Raw genomic sequence first — 8,286 nt, forward strand, 5'->3', positions numbered from 1 at the left:
CTTGCATGGTTGCATTAATTTTGACCTCTAGATGTTAAAATTAGCATGAGATGTAAATCAACAGATGTCCAATATGGTCCATCACAGTGGAACTCATTTCCTCACTATACAATATGTGAGTTCATTGAAGTGAAATGGTAATCAGCTAAGGAAGAACATGGTTTTTCTACAGTGTCTTTGGTTTGCTTCTGTTGTATCTTTTAACTATGGAATTTATAGCCTTGATAGCCCCTAGATAAAGTTTTGAAATGTTCAACAATCTTCATAAGAATTAGCTATTCTAGACAATATATATACAGTATATATATATAATTCACAGAACAAAAAAATCCACTCACCATCTGACTGAATTTTCTGCTCTAACTCTTTGATTTTGGTCTCCATTCTTCTTTCTTATGTTGTTCTTCAACCTCCTGTCTGACTCTGTTCTCTTGAGCTTTCACATACATATGAGGTGAATATGGTTCAGTCTTCATGTTCTCTATATAATCCAGTAGATCTGGGATCTGTCTTGAGTTTTCAGGTCCTTTTAACCCCATCAGTCTGTATTGACCCCCACAGAGACTGATTAACCTCTTTGAATCTGCGTTTGATCCAACAAACTTTGTTGCAAATCCTTCGTCAGTGAGATCTGTTGCGAATAGCGATATGAAGTGCTCTCTGGAGTCAAATATTATTTTAATTTTCTCTACTTCTGCTTTGTCTTCATCAGTGAAAGGACCAACAGAAGGAATGATGATGAAAGCATGAACTCCAGGATCACAGAGAGACACACAGCGGAGAGTCTGACGCATCACTTCCTCCTCTGAGAGTCGACTGAGAGCTGGAAGCTCCACCCGATTGATCTGATGATCATGAAGCTCCACTTTTCTCCAGACGCTCTCTGACCTGATTGCTTCTTCATGTGATGGTTTAATCTTCTCCCCTCGTAAGAGTTTTGACACAGAGACTGTAAGGGTATCATTTCCACACAACACCAGATTTAGCTGTTTTTCAGAGAAATTTGCTGACACTGAAAAACACATTAAAGACAATGGAATGTTTATACATTATACAATGTCTTTATTTTGTTTGACCAAAACAGTTATGTCTTATAAACAGATATACAGCAGCCAGAGAAAAGCTATTTTTCAAGTCAAACTAAACCAAACTTTTATTTTCAATAAAACTTCAATATCTAAACCTCTTTTAACTGTCAATGACAGTTTATGTCATTGTATGATGGAATTAAATCTGGTTAGTATGCTCTTTTACTTAGGTATTATACAGCTCCATGTCTAGATCAGCATCAAAGATCCAGAAAGTCACTGCTCAATTATTACTCAATGAATCGCTCAACTCGATGTTACAAAATAAAACAAAAATTAATAAATTATTATTTGATGTGATTGGTCTTGGAGTTACACACTTAGAAGTCCATGCAGAGACCCCTCAAGTTAGAAATTTTACTTTTATAAAAAGGTCTTGGACAGAAAAATCCACTCTTAGACCTTTATATACTTTGTATAAATATGCTTTAAAAGTATTTGACAAGAATATCATAATTATCAATAAGTTTTTTTTTTGTTGTTGTTGTTGTTTTTGCTTTTGTGCTTTTGCAAGTGTTGTTTAATGTTTAAAATTGTTAATAATTTTGCACATTCACCCTTGAAAGAATTTATTTTTTCTTGTACTAAAAATTTCAGACAAAATAGAGCTTTGGCAAGAGGTGATTGTGCAGTGAATTGTAGAGTTACTGATTTTGGTCAATCAGATTTAAGAGCTGCCAATAACTGATAATAATTCACCAATTAATATTAGACAGTGTCCTACCTTAGCACAATTTAAGTTGAATCATGTCTGTGACCATTAGGCATTTAAGTGTATTGAAATTGTTACATAACTTTGAGTTTTGAAAAGTTTATAATTGAAGGGTGATGTTTTGTAATATTTATAGGGGATGTCTTGCAGAAATTTGGATTGTAGTTTCAATGTGGTGTAGTATACTCCTTATCTTTTAAACACGGTATTGTACATGGTATTATTCTGATGTTTTTGTTAAATAGGGACAGCAGATGGAATTTAGTTCTAGCTTAATCTGGGGCATTTTGGACTGTCCATTGTCCCTTTGAAATAACTAATTAAATATACTCTTACTTTTTGGAATTTACTCTGCAATCCAGATTACATGAAATATTTTACAACACAGCTCTGTTTGTGCATACATCATTAGGAAACTTCATGCAAAGACCAAAAGATCATTTCACTTTATTAGAATTCCTTTTTTGATTCTTATGCATCTTGGATGGCCTGAGGGTAAGTAAATTAACAGCATATTTTCATTTTTGGGTGAACTGTCGCTTTTAACTTAACTCCCGTTATTGTGATTAGTTCTTGATTTTTCGTTAGTTAAAGCATCATGCTACTGTTTTGCTAACCACTTTGACAAGTTAATGGAAAAGAGCTTACTCAAAAGATTGATTCAACTGTAAATCAGATAAATCTTTCTGCAAAATTGTGAGAGAACTATTTCCACTTTCTGATGAAGATGCATAAGCATAAAAGATACACTCACCTCCTGACTGAATCTGCTGATTCAAATGTTTGATTTTACTCTCCATTTTCTTCAGTTTTTCTTCATATTTCTCTTCTGTTTGATGTCTGACTCTGTTCTCTAGATCTTTAAGATAGATCTGTTGTGAATATGGTTCAGTCTCCATGTTTTCTATATAATCCAGTAGTTCTGGGATCTGTTGTGAGTCTTCATGCTCTTTTAAACCCATCACACGGTATCGACCTCCACAACGACTGATTAATCTCTGACATTCTGTGCTGAACTTAATGAAGTTTGTCTGTGGTTCTTTAACAGTGTCATTGATAAACATTACTATTTATCAATTACTATTTAAATGCTCTCTGGAGTAAAAGTTCTTCTGGATCTTCTCTACTTCTGCTTTGTCTTCATCAGTAAGTAGATCAGCAGGAATAATGATGAGGAAAGCATGAACTCCAGGATCAAAGAGAGACACACAGCGGAGAGTCTGATGCATCACTTCCTCCTCTGAGAGCCGATTGAGAGCTGGAAGCTCCACCAGACTGATCTGACGACCATGAACCTTCTCCTCTTTCTTCACACACTATTTACTGCTCTCTCTCTGATGTGATTTGTTTATAGTTTTCCCTCGTAAAAGTTTGGACATCGAGACTTTACATTACATTACAGATTCAGCTTCTGTTTTCCAGAGAAATTTGATGGCACTGAAAAACATATCAAAGATATTAGACTTTCTTAAACAACAAGCACATTTGAGAATATGAAAATGTACACTTTATTCAATGAGAATGATTCGCAGTGTAGTTTTGTATAGTTATGTTATCTCATTAACATAATAATAAGAAAAATTCTGAAAACGTGCTTAGACTTTCTTCACTTCTCTTGCTCTGTTCGGGTTTTCAATCATCTTTGTAATAAGAACACTCTTTGTTTTTTTCTTCTGATCTGACTGAACCATCAGATCTGCTCTGCTCTTCATCCCCTGATGTTCCTTCAACATCTTCATATATATCACATATAAGATATTTTTTTTTTGGCTTTCCTGAATTATTTTATCAACCCTCTTGAATATGTCAGATTGCCATTCTGGGTTTTCTTTTTCAAACTCAATATGTCCTCCTCCACACTCCTTTATAAACTGATAAGTAACAGTATGCATTTGTGACGTTGTCCCTTTATCAGTCATGAGAACAATGGTGCGTTTAATTGCTTCTTCACTGAATTTTTTCAGTACAAATGTCACTCTTCTCATGTCCTCCTGAGTGAAGTCTTTATACTGCAGTATGACTATGAACGCATGAGGTCCTGGAGCAGACATCTCCACACACTCTCTCACTGTCTGTTCAATCTGATGATTTGAGATGTTTAGATCCAGCAGATGAAGAGTGTTAATGATTGTTACGTGTCTGTCCTTCACTGTTCCACCAATTACGGTCACATTGTGCTGCTGTATAAATGCATCACTCTCACACACATCTATTCCCAGGATGGAGTTTCTGACTCTGCTGTTTTCTGATACATTCTTCCCCAAAAGAATAATCCTCAGATCACTCACTGAAACACACATAAACACATGCAAAAACAGAATCACACAAAATATTTAATATTCTGGTTTTATAGCCATTTAAATTAAGAAATGTAAATGGATAAAAGCCTTGGCTTTGATTCATTTAGAATAATTTAATTAATTTGCAACAGGATTTCACATTGTTTACATTATTAAGAAGTTACAGAGTACAAAACAACAACAAATATATATTTCAGCAGAAAGAACCACAACTTCACAATATTTAAAATAAATAAATAAATAAATAAAAGTCTGGAGTTATAATATAACTATAATAGACTTACTGTTAGGACGATCTCCATATGGACTTTGTCGCCTTTGGCTCTCTGAAAATAACATCACCCATTAGTATCAGATGTGATGAATATAACATGAAACACTGATTAAGACTGACTGGATTTAGTGAATATGTTCAAAACATGTCGAGGTTATGATGATAAGCATTTAGAACATTGGGTTGCACTTTAGAATGTCAGATAATGTAACCATGTAGGAGATAAAAAAGGACAAATTAATAGCACCATAATAACATTTCACTATTAACTAATATGGATACAAGAATAACTAAAGTGAAAAACAATATTAACTGAAGTGAAAGATCTTTTAAGTTTTAAAAGAGTTGTGATGTCTAGTGATAAGTAAAATCAGATGCATTAATGTTCTAATTATAAATTATAGTTTTTAAATTATAAAAAAAATTATAATAATTTTTATAATTTAAATTACAGTAACATTTATTTAATAAAACTACTCTCATTTACTTACTGTTTATCTAATAGGGAACAAATTATTAGTTTGTTTTCAAATTAAAATGAGCTAATAGTAGTAAGCGAAGTGATAATGTAGTTCTACTCACTGTCCTGCATTACTTCTTGCTTAGTTTGTTACCTATTAATGACGGACCATTATGTAAAACTGGCACATTTCAGCTTTGACATTAAAAGTCAGAAACTTTTGGTAAATATAATTTACTGTCCACCTGAAAGTCAAATAGAAATATAAACATGTTCATCATTAATTTGAATCTTATTTGAATAATTAATATGAAAACATTCTTTACAGCAGTTGGTAGTAATTGTAGAAGACTGATGTCCTCTTGAAGCACTGATGAGACATGTTTCTTTTTAACTGCACCTTGACTGATTATTTCATCCACTTTTTGAAGTATTTGAGAGCGTTGTGTTTTTTGAAGTTGAAGTTGTCCTCCTCCACATTCTGCAGATATTTGCTGAATAAATTTGTTTTCTTCAGATGTCTGTTTAGTGCTGTGTGTTTCATCATCAGTAGTCAGAATCATTGTGTGCTTCATTGCCGGTTCACCAAAGCAATTCAACACTGAAGGTAATATCTCTCTATTCTTCTCAGTAAAATCATTGTGCTGCAGCACCAGTATGATCACATCAGGTTCTGGAGGAGACAACTTGGACACATTATGTGTTATTGTTTGTGGTTTGAGTACTGGATTGAGCAGGTGAGTTGTGTTGATGACTGTGATGTGTCTCCTCTTCACTCTTTCACTGAACGTCTCTACATCAGGTTGTGGTGTTTTCTTTCCAAACACTTTTTTATTTAAAATTAAGTTTCCAACTCTGTTGTTTTCAGATGCGTTCTTCCCCACCAGAACAATCCTCAGATCACTCACTGAAACACACAATACATACACCGACCATGTCAAATGGAGTTTTACAATTTCCATTATATTTTATTGAATCAAACAAACAAACAAACAAACAACAGTTTCTGAATTTTTAGATTTTTTTAGAATTAACATGCAAAAATTAAGTCTGGTTTAATTATTTATGGTTTACAACATTTGCTGTGTTTCACATAAAATGCAAGATATTAATATGCTTTGTCAAACATAGTTTGTTTTGTTTCACTTACTGTTGGGACAAATTTCAAATGGACTTTGGTCTCCCTTGCTTTCTATAAATTTAAATAAATAAATAAATACATGGATCAATAAAACCAATCAATATTAATATCTGCATTATTATCCTTACTGACTAGAGTCTGTCCCTAGAACGTCCCATTCAGGTTATTTTGAAGTTTTAGAGAGAACGTTCCCTGCAGGTTAATTTTAGTAGTCATTATCATGTAAACTAATTAAAAATTTGCAGATCTTTTGTTAGTAATTTATTTTTAAGACTGAAACATTTTTTATTTGGTTGAAAACACTGAATATAGGCTAAAAGCACTGAGCGCGTATATCTAGCTCGGCGCCATGCAGACAACGCGCAAAACTTGAATTTAGCAGTGAATGTTTACAGCTGATCGTGCGAATCGAATGGTTTGGTTAAGGGTTTGGGGGGGTTGGAGTGGTTGAAATTGAATCTGAGGTGCCACAAATCTCGTTTGAAATCGCATAAGATTTAGTTTTTCGCGTTTAAAAATCTTTACGCCGTGCCTGTATAAAATCTATATATCAGCCGCTTCTTTTCAGGATTTGACTCATTTTGGGTTCGGTTCTGGCTAAAAAGACGTGGACGAGTTTGGGGCCGGCGAACAAATACTTATCTGGGCCATACTTTAGTTGTTGATATGGGCCAGATTCAGGCCAGAGGAAATGTCCTGCCTGGGGCAATGTTATGGAACTAACGGAAACGATCGTTTAAACTAGCTAGCTCAACAAGACAGTTTTTTTTTCTTTTCAAATAAACATGTTCATTCGTTGTAATTTGATACTCACGCGGATTTTGCGCCATTTCAGCCCCCGAGGTTCAAAATAAAAGAAGAAATCTGACTAGGGGAGAAAAAAGCGAGAAGAGAAATACATGCGCTTGTCAGAAGAGGATACCCTTATATGGAGCCTGTATTCAAAGCTATAAATACCGTAGTCGCGTGTGTTTAACTCCTGTGATTAAAATCTCAATCCAGTCAGGTAATACTTGGCAACTCAAAATAATAAGATATCCCATAGGCTACTTTAATTTTGCACATGCAAGCACACAGCAGCAGGAGTCTAGAGTATTAATTTCTTTAAAAAAGTAAATTTTAAGACAGCAGTAAAAATAAACATTTTATCGGTGTAAAATTATATTTTGATTTGTGTCAAATATGTGTGGTTTAACACCTTACCCAAAATATGCGTCATTTTACCACCAACTCCTCGATGTTTTCGAAAACGAAAGTAAGATTTACACTGACATAAATGCATACACTAAATCCACCACAGGAGAGCGCATGTTAAACTATTTATATTTTCTAACTTAATTAATACAGCGCTATAGAACATGCAAAACAATATAAATACTAACACAAAAGCATTTGTACTATACAGATACAGTAATAAAAAACCGTGGACTGGAACACAAACAGTTTATTTCCTATCCAGACCACATTATTAAAAGACTAATTGTGCTTTTCCATCTTATTTCGAGATTTGAGGTCGTACAATGTCTGCTAAAATTCTGTATTATACATTTTAACCACATTATTGTAGGTTATTTCACTGGGATGTATTTAAATTAAAAGATAATGCTTAAATTATTGTTTACATACACAGATGGACACAGATTTACAACATTTATTCAGATTATAGCTGATATCTGGCCCACTTTGTGTTAACATTTTTAACATGTACTGATGCATTGTTGGTTACATTCTGACACAGCACATAAAACTGTGTTTATCTGTTGCTAAAGAGACAAACTGAGCTGAGAGTCAGCAAACAACAACACTTTATTTATTTAGTTAATACATTTTCCAGACATTAAAATGTCTAAGCAATTTTGCTATTAAGTCTAGATAATGCAGTTGTGTCTGAAGAATACAAGAGGCACAATTTTGGTAAACACTGAATGAAATATGTAGAGGGGGAAAAACAACTTATATAGCCAATCCTGACAAACATTTTTTGATTCTCACCCAAAATGTTTTAAAAGATTTTGCCACTGTCCTTGCATAAAGAGATTCTTTTAATCTTATGATATTATTATGATGATGTACTGCAGACGTAGAGACATGCAAAGCCTTCATAGGTTTACTCTGAGGATTATTAAAATTATTTTGCGGACTGGTGAACCTCTGCCCATCTTTACTTCTTAAATACTCTGCTTCCCTAAGATACTCTTTTTATACCCACACTCATGTTACTGACTGTTCCCAATTAACAATTAGTTGCTAAAAGTTCCTCCAGCTGTTTCTTTTTTTAGAAACACTTACTTTCAGCCTTTTGTTGCCCCAG

The 8,286-nt window shown here is 33.8% G+C and overlaps 1 pseudogene; it reads right to left on the reverse strand.

Moving 5' to 3' along the window:
* Positions 1-359: 359 nt before the first annotated feature.
* On the reverse strand, positions 360-6,805 carry LOC141288786 (GTPase IMAP family member 8-like; annotated as a pseudogene).
* Between the last annotated feature and the right edge of the window lie 1,481 nt (positions 6,806-8,286).

Source organism: Garra rufa, chromosome 1 (assembly GCF_049309525.1).
Source record: "Garra rufa chromosome 1, GarRuf1.0, whole genome shotgun sequence".
Lineage (NCBI taxonomy): Eukaryota > Metazoa > Chordata > Actinopteri > Cypriniformes > Cyprinidae > Garra > Garra rufa.